A 17,112-nucleotide genomic window follows, 5' to 3' on the forward strand; every position below is an offset into this window, starting at 1 on the left:
CCATCCTCCATCCCAACTCACTCGGTATCTACAATGTCGAACCTCAGGACCCATGCTGGGATTAAATAACTTTTTAAAGTGTCTATTAACGAATTCATTTTTTAAAAAAACATTTCATTGATTAAAAACTCATTCACTCCATTTAAATTCCTTTAATCCATTATAAAAAGTACCTGGATGAGCATTTGGCACATCATAACATTCAAGGCTATGGGCCAAGTGCTGGTAAATGGGATTAGGTAGGTAGGTCAGGTGTTTCTCACGTGTCGATGCAGACTCGATGGGCTGAAGGGCCTCTTCTGCACTGTGATTCTGTGAAGAACAAGCATGTGTATTCATAGTCCCACTTCAAAGAATTTATAAGCACTTGGAGCTGTCAGTCAAACTGTGAGCTAAGAGGCACCCCACTTTGATAATGATAGATTGTGAAATCAGTCATGCAGTATAATCCTGTGTTGTTAGGCCCCAGGCTTATGTCAACAGAGTGAAATAGCTGGCACTTATTTTTAACACTGCAGATGATTTCTTCAAATATTTAAAGGGTGGGAGGTTTAAATGCCTTGACAGCTTGACAATTCCCTTTGACAGTTCCAATGAACTTGACAGTTCCAATGAGTTTATGCACTTTTTATGCACATTCATATCCACCTTTAATAATCTCAAAAAGCTCTTGACCTTTCCCAAAAACCTCTCCCAAAGGGCTCCTGTTCTCTCCCAAATGTGGCACGGGACCAGATCCAAAAGGGTACCCTACCTCTCCAAAGAACTCCAATAAATTCAGACCTTCTCTTACTAATGTGCACACATTGTATTTCCCACTTTCTCCTTGTGAAAATCAAATCAGACTGAAGGCTTCACTTTAACATTTGCAGCTGCCTCTGTGAACCAGATGTGAAAAGTACGACCCGCCCCCGAACCCCCTGGGTAAATGGTGGGGCTTGGGTTTGGGGGGACAGGACTTCCAGATTTGGGCTGAAAAATGGATGTATCCGGATTTCTGTTCCTCTGTGTTTATGCCATTTTTCTGAGTTTTCCACAGCTCTTCCAATAAAGTTCTGACAGATGGGAGGGAGAATTAAACCACAAAAATGCACTCACACAGGATTGAAGAGAGGTAACGGATGTGACAAGTTGTGATAGGTATCTGCCTGCTGCAGAGAGTGCAGATTGTGTTGTAGTTTCTGGGGCCAATCATCTTGTAATGCTTTGCGCCAACTTCAGACATTGGAAACACCCTGATTGGGAGCCAGGCAGTGGGGCAAGAAATAGAAACATAAGATTGTAAGAAATGGAATAAGGAGTAGGTTATTTGGGCCCTCAAGCCAGTTCCACCATTCAACATGATCATGGCTGAACTTTTTTTTTATCAAATCCACTTTCCCTCTCTATCCTCATATCCTTCGATTCCCTTAGTGTCCAAAAATCTTATCGGTCTCAGTCTTGAATATACTCACAGCTTTCTGAGCTGAAGAATTCCAACAACAACCCTCTGAGTGAAGAAATTTCCCCTTGCCTCAGTCCCAAATGGCCAACCCCTATCCTGAGATCGTAGCTGGGAGAAGCAACTTCTCAGCATCTATCTTGTCAAGCCATCCCAGTATATTTTATAGATTTCAATGAAAACAATGTGCTACTTCAGTACTTAAAGGGCGTAAATACTTAAAGAAGCAAATATCATCTTGCATCTGTGTTTTCCTGCTTACCTGAGAAAGTTCCCCCAAAAGTCTTAATGTTTTAAACTGGGAATTTGATTATCTTAAAAAGGAGACAGTGTTAAACAGTAATAGACCTGTAATAATATTGAATTCTCTGTAATTCCTATCTGATTGAAGATCTCTGACAGCTATAATACTGCTGTGGCAATGTAACCAGAGCAATATTACACAGTGACATGTTTAACTGGGATTTTGAATGAAGATTTGCTGTTACAGTAAGGTTCACCTCATTTAAAAGTCTGCTGCTTTTATCCGATTCTGCACCAATTCTTGCTTTCACATCATCGCACTTCTCATTGATCTTTTTTGAGTTTGACCCTTCAACATTTCCAAATTTAAATTCTCATCTCTCCTATAGGCCCAGCCCTCCCTATCTCTGTAACAACTCTCTCTGAACACCCATTCCTTGAGAATGCAGCCTCTTCTGCACCCATCTCCCTTAGCTCCACCATTGGTATCTGAGCCTTCAACAACCCAGACCCCCTATGGCTATTCAACCTAAGTGCTTTGGTCCCTTCATCTCCTTTGACTAAGCTTTTAGTCACCCCTGTTCATTCTTGCCTCCTTTAATTCATCATGCTCATGGGAGTTTAGAAGAATGAGAGGTGATCTTATTGAAACATTTAAGGTTCTGAGGGGACTTGACAGGGGAGATGTTGGGAGGATGTTTCCACTTGTAGGTGGGTCTAGGGGGCACAGTTTAAAAATAAGGGCTCTCTCTTTTAAGATAGAGATGGGGAGGAATTTCTTCTCTCAGAGGGACATTAGTAAGTGCAATTCTCTTCCCCAGAGAGCAGGCTGGGTCATCGAATTTATTCAAGGCAGAGTTAGACTGACTTCTAATCAGAAAGGGATTCAAGGGTTATGGGAGTCAGGCAGGAAAATGGAGTTAAGGCCACAGTCAGATCAGCCATGATCTTATTGAATGGTGGAGCAGGCTCGATGGGCTGAATGGCCAACACCTGCTCCTATTTCTTATGATTTTATGAGCTCAACCTCCAATTTCCCTCAGGTCACTGTAAAACACCTTGGGATGGTTACTTCGAAAATGGTGCTATATCACAGCAAGATTTAGTTATTGTTTTATTGATAACCTTTAAGCTTGATTGTAACAGCCCCCTTGATCCCTGAGGAGAATAGGGAAAGTATGAGTGTGCAGTGATTGGCACATGTGATTCTTAGTGACCTTGAATTATACATAATCTTAACAGGCATGTTCTGGCCAGCCAGCATCAGGCAGGCAAGTTCCTTTAAATTTTTGTCCTCGGTTTTACAGCTGACCTGAATTAGGGGCTGTGCCTGATTTATCCCAATTTTGTTGATTTGGTTTAATTGTTTTCATTTAAAAGATTATCAGGCAGGCAAGGGCCTTATTGAAATAAGGGGGGTGGTGGGTGGGGAGGGGGATGATGATGAAGTCATTCAGACCCTAACTCTATTTTACCCACAATTAGCACCTACCCCCTGAGGTGGATGTAGAAGATCATGTGGCGCTATTTCAAAGAAGAGCCGGAGAGTCCCCCCTGATCTTCTGGCCAACATTCACCCTTCAGTCAACATTACAGAAACAGATTAGCTGGTCATGATCACGTTGCTGTCTGTGGGATCTTGCTGTGCGCAAATTAGCTGCCATGTTTCCTACATTACAATAGTGAGTACATTTCAAAAGCGTGTCATTGGCCGTAAAGGGCTTTGAGATGTCCTGTGGTCATGAAAAGTGCCATATAAATGCCGGTCTCTCTTTCATTTATCACAATCGCACATTTTCTGTTTTCCATTGGGGAGATTGGAATATGCAGGTTTCTAAACATTCACTCTCTCCATCCCTCACAAAAAATGGATTACAATAGTATGACTGAATAAACTTTTATTTTTTATGCTTTTAACTTTTCCTTATTTGAAAGTGGGAATGTTAGGAATGGTTGCACGCTTAACAAGATGATTAATGACCATAATTCTATTTTCAATAGCTGGTAGGCTGTTGATGAATTGTCCACTCAAGCTCTCTGATAATAGATCATGACTCCACAGTAAATCACTCTCACTTGTAGACTAAATTTATTCTGGTTAATAACTTATAAAATGATGACAAATTTGTTCAGTATCAACTGTGGGGATTAGTGTGAGCATTGGAGGTAATTAGCACAACTAATTCGATTCATCAGGCTAGTATTTTGTTCTATTTATCTACAAAGGAATGGCACTAAAGTTACAGTCAAACTCTCATTCAGATAATGGAAAATAATCATACTTCAAAATTATTGGTGGATAGGAATCACGATTTTTGAGGGGATATGTTTTTATTTTCACATAGATGAAATGGGACATTTTATCGTTGATTGTCAGGGTCAAGCCTTCCCAGGTCAGGTACACGATGCATTGAAAGGACATTGATGCTCCCACTACGCTGCTATTGCACATTAACTCCAATCTTGGGGCACTCACTATGGCATAAGCCAACCATCTGAGCTCTTTAAATGAGATAAGAGATAATGAAATAGAAGCAGTTTTGGATTGAAACACCAGTAGCAGCTGGCTTGACACTTCACTTCACTCAAGGATGTTATCAGAGATAATGCAGTTATATCCTGTCCAGAAAAACTGAGCAAGTCAGGCAGCATCTGTGGAGAGAGGAACAGAGTTAACACTTCAGGTCTGTGATCTTTCATCAGAACTGGGAAAAGCTAGAGGTGCAATAGGTTTTGAGAAGGGGGTGGGTGGGATAAGGACATAAGGTGAAAGACAGGAGAGATTGAATAATGGAATAATTAATTTTTTGGAGCCAAACAATTTTCTGGGGCAGGAAAAGAAGCAAAGAAACCAAACATGTGCCTGGAGCAGGTGCTGCTGTCTGAAATAAAAAATAAGAAGAAAACCAGAACAAGCAAAGAAAAGGATACAAAATGGGGGAACAGAGTTCATGGTCTGATATTGTTGAACTCAGTGTTGAGCCCAGAAGGCTGTAAAATGCCTAATCGAGAGATGAGGTGCTGCTCCTCAAGCTTATGTGGATCTTCACAGGAACAGTGCAGCAGGCCAAGGACAGAGATGTCAGTAAATGACCAAGATGGAGAATTAAAATGACGGTTCGGTGTAAGCTCAGGGTCACGCTTGCGGACTGAATGCTCTCACTCAGACAAAGCGATGCTCGATTATTGCAGAATAAATAGTAACACTGGGTACTTAGATGTAATCCGAGTTTACCAACCAAAGGGTTAAGATGGACTCGATTCAGCTTTGCAGAGCTAATGTTAGTTCTCAGCCCAGGGGAAAGGCATTGAAGATCAGCCCTTGCTAATGGCTGTTCAAGGTCACAACTGAAGTGAGCACAACAAACAGCGTTTTTGTTCCTAACTCCATCTTTATTTATTTATTGAATGCCTTCAAGATGTTCAGCCATAGAAGCCTTTAGCCAGCACTCTGTTGATGATTAGCTGCATTCTCTGCAAAATTTTAGCTTGTCCTAATAAAAGTTCATGGTTATCTTTGTTATAAAATCTCATTTAACTGATACCCAGATCTTCTACAATGCCATAGTTGAGGAGAGTTCTCTTTTAGTTAAATATGATGACACCATTTCATTATTTTGACGATACGATATTTTCTTGAATAAATGCAGGTACCCATGTCTCATACAGCAATTTACTGAGTGGGCATAAAAACCTAAATATCTGGAATAAAGAGAAACCCTGATATTAAAAGAAAATGCAGGAGGAGATATCTTAAATGTCAACTGACAGCCATTGTACTTGTATGCTAAAAATACTGTAATGTCGAAGTAATTCTAACCTAAAAGATGATTCAATCTGTCACAGGAAAACAATACATAAAAGTGGATTTCTCATGTCATTGCTCATGGTGAGTGACTTTTATGCTGATTCCTTTGGCTGTGAACTCAAAATTTACCTCAATTTTTTAAAAAGATATATCAGGTTGGGGATAAGGTGAGGAGATATTTGACATTTTCCAGCAATTAGGATCCTATGGGAGCGTTTAATTGCCAAATTTGAATATACATTGACCTGCAAGGTTGTGGCAAATTTATCTATGTTCTTTCACATGATGTGGGTATTGATGGCAAGGCCCATTTATTGCCCATCCCTAATTGCCTTTTGTAAAGCAGCTTCTTTTTGAGTGTCATGCTAGGCTATTTCAGAGAGCAGTTAACAGCCAACCACATTTCTGTGGGTCACGTACGCCAGACTGGGTAAGGGCCACCTGCAACAAAAGAGAACCCAACCATCTCTCCCTGACACTCAATGGCATTACCATCACTGAATCCCTCACTATCAACATCCTGGGGGTTACTATTGTCCAGAAACTGAACTGAACTAGCCATATAAATGGCTACAAGAGCAGGTCAAAGGACCAGGAACCATGCGACGAGTAACTCACCTCCTAACTCCCCAAAGCCTGTCCACCATCTTGAAAGGCACAGGTCAGGAGTGTGATGGAATACTCTCCACTTGCCTGGATGAGTGCAGCTCCCACAGCACTCAAGAAGCTTGACAATTTCCAGGACAAAGCAGCCCCCTTGATCGGCATCCCGACCACAAACATCTATTCCCTCCACCCCTGACGCACAGTGGCAAAAGTATGTACCATCTACAAGATGAACTTCAGTAACACACCAAGGCTCCTTCAACAGCACACTCCAAACCCACGACTCCTACTACCTAGAAGAACAAGGACAGCAGACACATGGGAACATCATCACCTGGAAGTTCCCCTCCGAGCCACTCACCATCCTGACTTGGAAATATATCACCGTTCCTTCACTGTCGCGGGGTCAAAATCCTGGAACTCCCTCCCTAACAGCACTGTGGGTGTACCTACACCACATGGACTGCAGCGGTTCAAGAAGGCAGCTCACCACCACCTTCTCAAGGGCAATTAGGGATGAATAATAAATGCTGGCCCAGCCAGCGAAGCACACATCCCATAAATGAATTAAAAAAAGCAGATTTCCTTCCCTAAAGGACATTAGTCCTTTAAAAACCCAGATGGGTTTTTAAGCAATCCCAGTAGTTTAATGTTTGTCGTTAGTAGTGCTAGCTTTTTAATTCCAGATGTATTTAATTGAATTTTAATCCTGCATGTCGTGTTGGAATTTGAACTCATGTCTCTGGGTCATTAGTTCAGACCTTGGGATTACTGGTCTAGCAATATAACTACTATGCTACAGTACCCTCTATGGTCATCTGTCTGTAAATATGAAAGGTACATTGATGTTTACTGTAACTAACTCTATGCCTCATCTTCATCAGGAACTTGAAGGGGTGCCATCAAAAGTGGTACTCCGTCCTTGTAAGTAGCAACTCCAGTCAGAAAACTTGGCAGTGACTGCATCATTAAAGTAGATGTAAATATTAGTGGATGAATGATTAACATATTTGGATGATATTGCTCTGTTTGCTATTTTAACAAGGTGTCAACCCTGTTTATTCAAAATGGATGATGCTTCCTTTAAAATAATGGACAGAGAAATGCCATTGAGCACATGAGGCAATTCCCTGCTAATCTTATCAACAGAAGCTTCTACCCCTTAGATATGTCAGGAGTCTGAGACCTCACACTCTACACTTTTATAATATATATCCTCACGGCTAATTTCTAAAATTTTAAAAATGGGACAAAGACCCTTTTAAAATGGCTGAAGCTAGGTCTGCCTGTGACCCTTGAACGATAAGAGCTAATATGATGGTTTCACAGGAACTGACACCTTCTTATCTCTGAAGAGACCCTACCAATGCTCTGTGGGCTGCAGAGACCAAATTCAAAGGGAACTTTACAAAGGCCACCTACATTTCATAAGCCAGGCCTGACCAACCAGAGCTGACTCACCTGCTAGGACAAATTCTCTCACTCAACCTCCCATTGAAGACTTAATGTTTGGGATTTAAACAAATCTCAGGGACCCAGACAAAAGGATCCACACCCTTTGTCAAAGCCAAAGTGGAGAGATGGAAGTCATGTGACATGACACCGCACCACCTCCGCCACCCCCCCCCCACCCCACCCCCCAAGCTGGTGGAACCAGTAATATTTCCTTGTGGAGCTACAAAGCTCAGTCTGCCATCCTTCCGTCGACCAAGCAGCACAGAAAAGGGGCTCTGCCCAAGTTTGAATGCCTGGCCTCATCTACACTGTTTCAACTGAAATCTCTGTACCATCGTCACAAGACTAATTCATCTCTGCGTGTCTACCTCATCATGGAAGTCATCTCTACTGGAAAAGTGAATTATCCAGCATCAGTTTTCAACCTGCCAACCTCTGTGAAGGAATACATCATTGGACTTTGATTCTGGACTCTGGAGTGGTGTGAAACAATATTCCTTTTCTTTGTGCTCTTTGCTCTGTAAATCTTTTTTTTTTCTCTATTATTCTTTTACTGTATGAGTGAAAAGGAGGCTACGTTGTGACCCTCCTCCCACTTTTGATGTGTGCAAATTAACTAACTCTCTGAGCTTTCCCTAAATCGGGTTTGCTGCGGGGCTATTAATAGAAATTTGACCACACCAAACTGAGGGGCTGGGAAATCAAATAGAGAACACCTTTCTGTTTTTATACGGGTGGTGAGATGAGAAATCAGGACTGTTTAAATTAATCTCCCATCTCTGTCTGTAACAGATATAATGGACAGTAGATTGGCAAAAGGTATGTTACCAGTGTGAGGGAAAGCCAAATTAGTTGTATTTCTTTTAGCTACAAAGCTGTTTGTCATTGTAATAGAATGCAAGCCATTCTGGGGCATACAGATAAGTAACTAGGAAGGCAGATATGAGTGACATCCTAAAGAAAGTTCACCCTTGTTTATCACACTTGTCAGCATCAGTGTTCTACATAGATATATCAATCTGCATAGTTTTGGAATTTGGCAGATATCAGAGAAAATCTGTTTTTTGATCTTGTTCCCACCTTGGTCAAAATTCATTAAAATCATAGGGCTGACTTCATGCCGGAATCCATCTACGACTACATTTGGAGTTTCCTACAAGGCTATGCTGGATACAGTACCAATTAGTTGCTTGCACTACTGTCACATCTCCATGTTTACGCCAGGATATCTCAACATTCTCTTTCAATTAAAAAGACAGAACAGAATAATAATGGAAAGATTTTCAATTTGAGTACATAATTTCCAGTATTATTCTGTGAAGGGCAGTCTCTTAAATACAGCTTCAAATTCATAAGTAGCTCAGAGAACAAAGGTTAACAAAACTAGAAGAAATTACATCTATATTGTGCCTTTCACATAGTAAAACATCCCCTGGCCCTTCACAAGAGCATAGTAAACCAAAAAGGATTAATGCGCCCACTGCCCACCACTGTTTAGTTGTAGAAGGGCAAAAAAATCATTGGCAGTGGACCCTTGATTTCCTGAAAAGTGCAGTTAGTGGCTGAGACACATCCCAATTAGCAGCCATCTATAAAATCCTCCCCTATCAATCTTGGATCTCTGCCCTGAATTTTTCCTCATTTTCCACTTGATAAGCTGGTCTAACCTGGGCAAATACGAGTGAGGGCACAGTGGGTTGTGTGTGTGGAGGGGGGAGTGGAGGTGTAGTTGGGTTGCGGGGGGAGAACAGGGAAGAAAGCTCAGTAAAGAAGCCATTTCACTAGTTTGCTCCTGATGTTGCTTGTGGGGCTTGGCTGCTGGAACTGACACTGGGTTTTCAACGCATTCACCCAAATAGATGATGTCAAGAATCCACAGACATGCCAGTTAAAACATCCACGTTGACCCTGACATGTTGTAACAGACATGACGGACATTTCCCACCTCCACATGTGAGGTGGGTGCTTCAGGAGTGAATGGCTTCAGCTCCCCTCCAATACGCTGACAATGAACTGATTTCAGTAAACGGCCCCGCTGCACTTTCACCACAGAGACTGACAGCGTCATGGGAAGATGTGGGACTGCCCAACACGCTCGCGTGTGATGTAGCGCCTGATGATGTCGGACAGCATCCTGATGTCATCACGCTCTCACACGGTGTTTCGGTCAGCGGGCGCGCAGGTGTCAGAGCCGCGCTCGCCATTAATTAATGGGCCACTTAAGGCCATTAAAAAGTCAGTTGATGCCGATTTGTCATTGTCCATGCGATTTTGCACTCGGCGCATGGGCAAAATGGGCAGGTGGTCAGCCAACAACTTCACAAACCTCATTCAGGGGCGGGATCAAAAAGGCTCAGCAGCGTTGCCAGTGTGAACAGTGGGGAGATTTGGAGATAGATTGCTGCTTATTGGTACTTGGCAGCTTCATCTCTGTTCAGGGCTTCATTCTTAGCATTTCCAGGCTTCACTTCAGGATTCATTGGTGTCTCCAAGGACTCCAGAGTATTCAGACAGTGTGGACCCTTCCAGGTATCAGACAGCCTTCCCTTACCCTGGTAATAGGGATTGTGGTCTCTGCTGGAGGCACCTCCTCTGAGGAGGAAGAGAGGGGCAGAAGGGAGAGGAGACCAGGTGTCCCAATGCAGCTTCCAGGAGAGGGACCTGTGGGAGGGGAGGCGCAGGCACAAGGGGCGCAGGGCCAGCAGGTAGTCCAAGGCAGAAGGGGCCGCAGAAGGTGTCACTATCCTGCTGCCAGGGTTTACAGCTGGCGATGCAGCTACCTCAATATGTCCAAGGTGCAATGCTAATGGAGACTCCACTTCTCAAGGGAGATAGTGACCTTCATCTGTCAGACGATTGGCCCTGAGACCAGCTCTGACTGTGTGGGTGGACACCCCATGCCAGTGGCTCTGAAGGTCACAGTGGACCTCAACTTCTATGCTTCCAGCTCTCTCCAGGGGTCAGCGGGGAATCTGTGTGGAGTCTCCCAATCAGGTGTCCACAGTTGCATTAAGCTGGTGACAGAAGCTCTGTTCAGGCGGGTACTGACTTTCATTCATTTCTGTTAGGATGAGGCCAGCCAGGCTGAGTGAGCCAGAGGTTTCGCGGCCATTGCTGGCTTCCCCCGTGTCCAGGGTGCTATAGACTGTATACATGTGGCCATCAAGGTGCCAGCAGGTGAGCCCGGTGCCTTCGTCAACAGGAAGGGCTTCCACTCCATGAACGTGCAGATAGTGTGTGATCACAGGATGCTGATTCTACACATCGGTGTAAGGTACCCAGGCAGCTCCCACGCCGCCTACATCCTCAGACACTCCCAGGTGCTCTTTGGTGCTCCAGCCCGGCTGGATGGATGGCTGCTGGGTGATGAGGGCACCTTGAAAAGGTGGCTTATGATGCCTCTCCGCCACCAAGAGCAGAGGCAGAGCAACTGTACACCAGGAGTCACTCCTCCACAAGGGCATTGATAGAGAGGACCATCGGTCTTCTGAAGATTCGCTTCTGATGCCTGGACCTTTCAGGGCTGCACTACAATACCCCCCAGAGTGGGTGTCACTGATAGTGGTTGTATGCTGCGCTCTCCACAATCTGGCACTGGTAAGGGAGTCCCACTGGTGGAAGAGGAACCTGATGCAGCTCCACAGGCCACAAATAATAAGTCCAGTAGTGAGTCAGAAGGGGAGCACGGTGAGGAGAAGGCTGAGGGCGTGGAGGCAGACCTCAGTAACCTCCAGGGAGGCAGGGACATCAGGGGTGCCTTAAACCAATGGTCCTTCAGCTAGGCTGCCAAATAAACGCTACCACCTCATGCCAGGTGCCTCCATCTTGGATGTCTGAAATGACCCTTTCCTTTGACCTCAAAGTCCACTCAGTGCCTGTGAAATAATGTTTAGAGCCACCCACGTCCAGCATTAGATACTGGCGTACCCTGCACCACAGTAAATAAAAAAGATGAAGCATACTCAGGCCATTACAAAAATAGAAAATTTATCTCGTGTTGACAGTCAGAACATTCTCTGGCAAGTTAAACTCAACAACACGTTGTACAACAGGAGATCAATGGTGACCAGGCCCTCCTGTGCTCATGGTGCCTTAAACTTACGTTTGCAAGTGCTACATCTTGGTGCTCCCCCACCCTCGCTGGCAGCAGCAATGGAGACATCCCGCTCACTCTGCTGTCTTGTTGGTCTTGCTGACCTTGGTGGACGTCCTCTGGTCAGTGGAGCCAGTGCTGGCCCCGCCTGGGAGGCATCTCCCCAGTCATCGTAGACTCATCAGATGTCACAGTCACTGGCAGAGGGGCGGAGGAGCTGCTGGCGTCATCCAGGGTGCCCTGAGAGGGGCCCCCAGAGACAACAGGCAGCTCGTGCGCCAACGTGAGGTCGCTCTGGACCTCCCTGCTCACCATTGATGGACGGGCACCCAGCTGGGATACTGGGTGCCTCATCCATCTCCCACACTGAGACTGACCACCTGAGGTCGATGCCTGTGTAAGGACTTGCAGGTCTGAGCACAACCCCAGGAACCTCTCATTCTGTCCCTGGAGATACCTCTCCATGAGAGTCACGCTCTCAATGGAGGAGACAGAGCGCTTGGCTATGAAGGTCAACACAGTGCTCATGCTCCATATGGATTCCTCCACAACAGAGACCATGGCACGCAGACCCTCATGGATCTCTGCCAGACCCTCCCGCACATCCTGCTGGACATCCAACATCTGCTGCCTAATGGATGATTCCAGAGGCCCATCGTCAGCCTTTGACTGAGCATCATCCTGGTCTCCAGCAGTCCTCTGACTGCTGGCACCCTAGCACTCGCTGCCTCAAGCGAGTGTGAAGTGCCCTCACTGTTGTGCACCGACATTATAGCCAACAATCTAATGCCCACTGAGGTGCTGGTAGGTGCACTGGTGCTTGGTTCAGAGAGCAGGTGTGACTCAGGTGCATGTGGAGCCTAGTGGTCCTCTGGTGTCAAGTTGGGTCTTTGGGATCCTGTGATTGGATGCCTGGTGGCAAACCTAAAGGAGAACAAGGACATGTCATCAGTTAAAGTCATCACACTGTCACTGTGTATGCCAAGCACCGTGGTGAGACAATGGAGATCTGCATCATGGTGCCATCGTCTTTCAATGATCAACGGGGACTCCAGTTTTGAGGCTCCCATCAATGAAGAGACTGCACAAGAATGTTTGTACCATCCGAAACTCTCACCTCTGCACTGCACCCTTACCTTCCTCGGACACCACAGTCTCTCTGCGGCCGGTTGACTGAGGTGTTTGGCACCTCTCGAACTCCAAGGCCTCCTGCTCGTATCTGGTTAGGATTAGAAGGTTAGCGGGGCCTCCGCCTGTCCGCGACCTTTCAATGTTGTTGTGGGCTGTCTTCTCCTGAAGTGACAGAGTAGCATTGATGAGTCCGCTCTCTACCTGCAGCACCATTACAGCCTGGCCAACCCCAGCTGAGGAACACCTCCCAGGGCACATCCGAGTCGTGGCCCTCGAGCCACAAGGCGCTCAGTCCAAGCAGCCAGGGCTCACCCCCTTGGCCAGCTCCAGCGTCACTGACAGTTGGCGCTCAGACTCTAACACCCCTGAGGTCCATGGGGTGACAGCCAGACCTTAACACATCTGTACACTGACCCACGCCAACACAGTACTCACCCTTCCTGAGCACAGCAGCTCATTGAACCTTTTGCGGCACTGCCCCCTGGCGCACCGCACAACATCATGGCTGCTAACCAGTGCTGCCACCTCCTCCCAAACTCTTTTTTGTAAGGCGCTGTGGCCTGTTCCTTCCAACCCTGGGTCAAGGGTGACCCTCCCGGCAGCCACCTCCCCTTGGAGGAACACGAGGCACTCATCGGAAAACCGGGGGTGGGGGGGGTGGTGGTGAGTGCCCATCCGACCTGCCCTCCCACCTGCCACCTGCAGCTGCACTGGCGTCCGTAATTTTTAATCTCTTGCTGACAACACTGAAGATGCCTTCGTCGCTGGCAGCCTTCCAGGGTCTGACTGCACTGGCTTTAAACCCACCGCCGGGTCACCATTCGACCCGACGGCTGACAGACCCCATCCCCCGTCCGCCCCCTTCCCAGCCATTGGGCAGCCGCTGTTCACGCTCGGCGGGTTTTAATTGGCCCACCAGCGTGAAGTCACAGTCAGGGGCTGATCGTTTCCTGGCCGCTCCCATGCCCGCCAACAGTGCCCGGATGCCGAGCTCAAAATCCCACCCCATAAGTTGGTAAGAGGGAAACCATTACTTTTTGTTGCATGGATTATTTGATATGGACAGAGCTATCAATTGAAACCAATGTTTGCCTGACATACTCTGGTTTTATTTTGGAGTTCAGGAAATACTAAGACCTGGATGTTTGACATCAGCTGGGTCAATATTTTCAATTGTTTCAAAGTTTTCTGGATCAGTATTATGAATAAGAAATATCCAACTGTTCCAAATATACATGGATCAATAAGCAGAATAAAATATTCAACAGTCATCTTATCATCTCTTGTGGATGCAATCTTTCTTATTGGTAAATATTGCCCAGTCTTTGCTCAGCAGTCTTGTTGGAGTTGGGGTATCTGGGCTTAGTCATCTGTTAGCATTTGGGTTTAGTATCCTTGAGGGGGAGATGCCTATGACTTAGACATGGTGGGATGATGGTCCAGATGGAGGTGTAAGAGGATGGAATCATTGTGCATTCTATTTATGACAGTCCTGTCCTACGAGGAGAGATGGAGTATAAAAGGCCCATATTCTCTGGAGTTCAGAAGAATGAGAAGTGATCTCATTGAAATGTAAAATTCTTAAGATGGTTTGACAGAGAAAAGCTGTTTTCTGTGGCTGGAGGGCCTGGAACTAGGGGGCATAGTCTCAAGGTGAGGGTCAGCCATTTAGTACTGTGATGTGGAGAAATTTCTTCACTCAGAAGATTAAGAACCTGTGGAATTACCTACGCAGAAGACCATGGATACTCAGTCATTGAGTCTATTCAAAACATAGATTGATAGATTTTTGGACTCTAAGGCAATCAAGGATAATGTGAGGGGGTAGTGGGTGGGGGGGTGGGGGGAAGTGGAGTTGCTGTCGAAGATCAGTCATGTTCTCACTGAATGGCAAAGCAGGCTTGAGGGACCATGTTTGCTCCTATTTCTTACGTTCTTAAACATACAATTTCTCACTATGTACACTATCCTTATTTTTAACTGCAATCTGGTACTGCACCAATTTTTGCGAAGAGTCTCCACTTAAACCCATCCTGATTAATGCACAATACTACTGATCCAATTATCAAGGAACATGGTAGAACTGGATTTATGACCCATGGTTTCCCACAGAGCCAGCTTGAGGGAGGAACTGGAGCCTGGAAACTTTAATGAAACGGTAAGATCGGAGAGGACAAGCAAAAAATGCATTTCATAAGAAAAATGCTTGAAGGCAAAAGTCCATCTCTGCAGAGAGATTGTTAGAAACCTGCTCTTTTAATTTCCGTTGGACATAATTTGTCGTCTGATGGGTAGCAGATTCAACGACTGGGTTAAGCCTCTGACCTACTTCATAATTTGAGTGCTCTCCGTTTCTTAAGCTCTTTAATAAATGGTTCAAGTCTGCATAGATGGAATTCTCCAGGGAGGGTGTCCTCTGTCGTGCGTCTTCCAAATCTAACACAGGACTTGCTCTTACTGTTTAATGTCAGAACTTTGGATGCTCTTGAGTTCATTACAGTACTGGTCTGGAACAATTGCAATTTGCTGTGAACTTTAACATTCATTGAATGATTTTATGGAGCAGTGACTGACAGGCCCCCCAGTTCTTCTCTTAATTGTAGTTAATGCATTCATCATTAGAGGCACCATTTAGTGCACTTTCCAATCCAATTTGTGCTCCCACAAATACTCCACATAGATTTATAGCAGCAATGCAGAGTCGATACAGATAGCATTGAGTGTCATCAAGATAGACATTCATGCATGATGGCTATGCTTTAAAATATACAATGAAAATCATTCTATGGGAACCTATAGTCAGCACATGGTTATTGATGCATAAAATTCAGTCAGAAGAATAAAGCAAGCTTATTTTTATTTCTGATAGTCAACCTGCTTTTTGAATTGAAATTATGTAACAGTGGAATGACTCATTAATGAAGAAAGTAATTTAATTCATTATGTATTGAATTTCGTGAGGAGTGAATAGTTTGGGTTGCAAAGGGGCCTCAACTGTCTGTTTGATGGAATACACAATAGGAATTTCATGCATAATGAATAAAGCAGCTTTTAGTATGGTGCCATTTTAATAACACTCATAATTATATCACAAAAAGTAGCTAAATACAGGGAAATATTTCATATTTATAAATCAAGTTGCTAATTGTAGAGTGAAGATCAACACCCTGGGGGTTACTATTGATCTGAAACTAAACTGGACCAGGCATGTTAATACTGCGGCTCAGAGGCTGGGAATCCTGCAGCGAGTAATGCATCTCCTGACTCCCCAAAGCCTGTCCACCATCTACAAGGCACAAGTCAGGAGTGTGATGGAATACTCCCCACTTGCCTGGATGAGTGCAGCTCCAACAACACTCAAGAAGCTTGACACCTTCCAGGACAAAGCAGCCGGCTTGATTGGCACCACATCCATAAACATTCACTCCCTGCACCACTGATGCACTGTAGCAGCAGTGTGTGTACCATCTACAAGATGCACTGCAGAAATTCACCAAGGTTCCTTAGACAGCTCATTCCAAACCCACGACCACTACCATCTAGAAGGACAAGGGCAGCAGATAGATGGGAACACCACCACCTGCAAGTTCCCCTCCAAGCCACTCACCACCCTGACTTGGAAATATATCGCCAATCCTTCACTGTCGCTGGGTCAAAATCCTGGAACTCCCTCCCTAACAGCACTGTGGGTGTACCTACACCACATGGACTGCAGCGATTCAAGAAGGCAGCTCACAAACACATTGTCAAAGGTAATCAGGGATGGGCAATAAATGTTGGTCTAGCCAGCGAAAGAATAAATTTAGAAAAAGGTTGAAATTAAGAAAGATGGAATTGACAGAGACCTGAAGCAGAAAGAGAAAATGCATCTTCACCAGCACCTGGCGAAGAGTCACTACATGAAACATATCTTTTCTCCCCATTTGCTGTTACACTAGCTGCGTATTTCAGTAAAAAGCACTTTCAGTGAAGAAGATCCCTGTCTAATTGGGACTGCTCATTCCTTTAAGTTCAAGTTCAGACTAGTATGTTTTACATATAGCTGCTAAATCCAATTATTACAGCCACAGAGTCTTGAAGAAAAACAGGCATAGTGCCAGAGTAGGAAAAGCTAGGGCATGATTTGTCACCCTGGAATAGTGGGCAATGACATTGGGCGAGAGTCTTGACGCCATCGCACACTTGCGCAACATTTTGGTCGGTGGGCACACACAAGAATTGGCAGCGTGCCCACCGACAATTAAGAGGCCTATTAAGGCCATTAAAGTAGTAACTGACCTGGATTTTTAGCTGTCTGTCCAATGATTGGCGAGCGGGCAAATCGGCCAGGCGGCC

The sequence above is a fragment of the Carcharodon carcharias genome, chromosome 15 (genome assembly GCF_017639515.1).
Source record: "Carcharodon carcharias isolate sCarCar2 chromosome 15, sCarCar2.pri, whole genome shotgun sequence".
Classification (NCBI taxonomy): Eukaryota; Metazoa; Chordata; class Chondrichthyes; order Lamniformes; family Lamnidae; genus Carcharodon; species Carcharodon carcharias.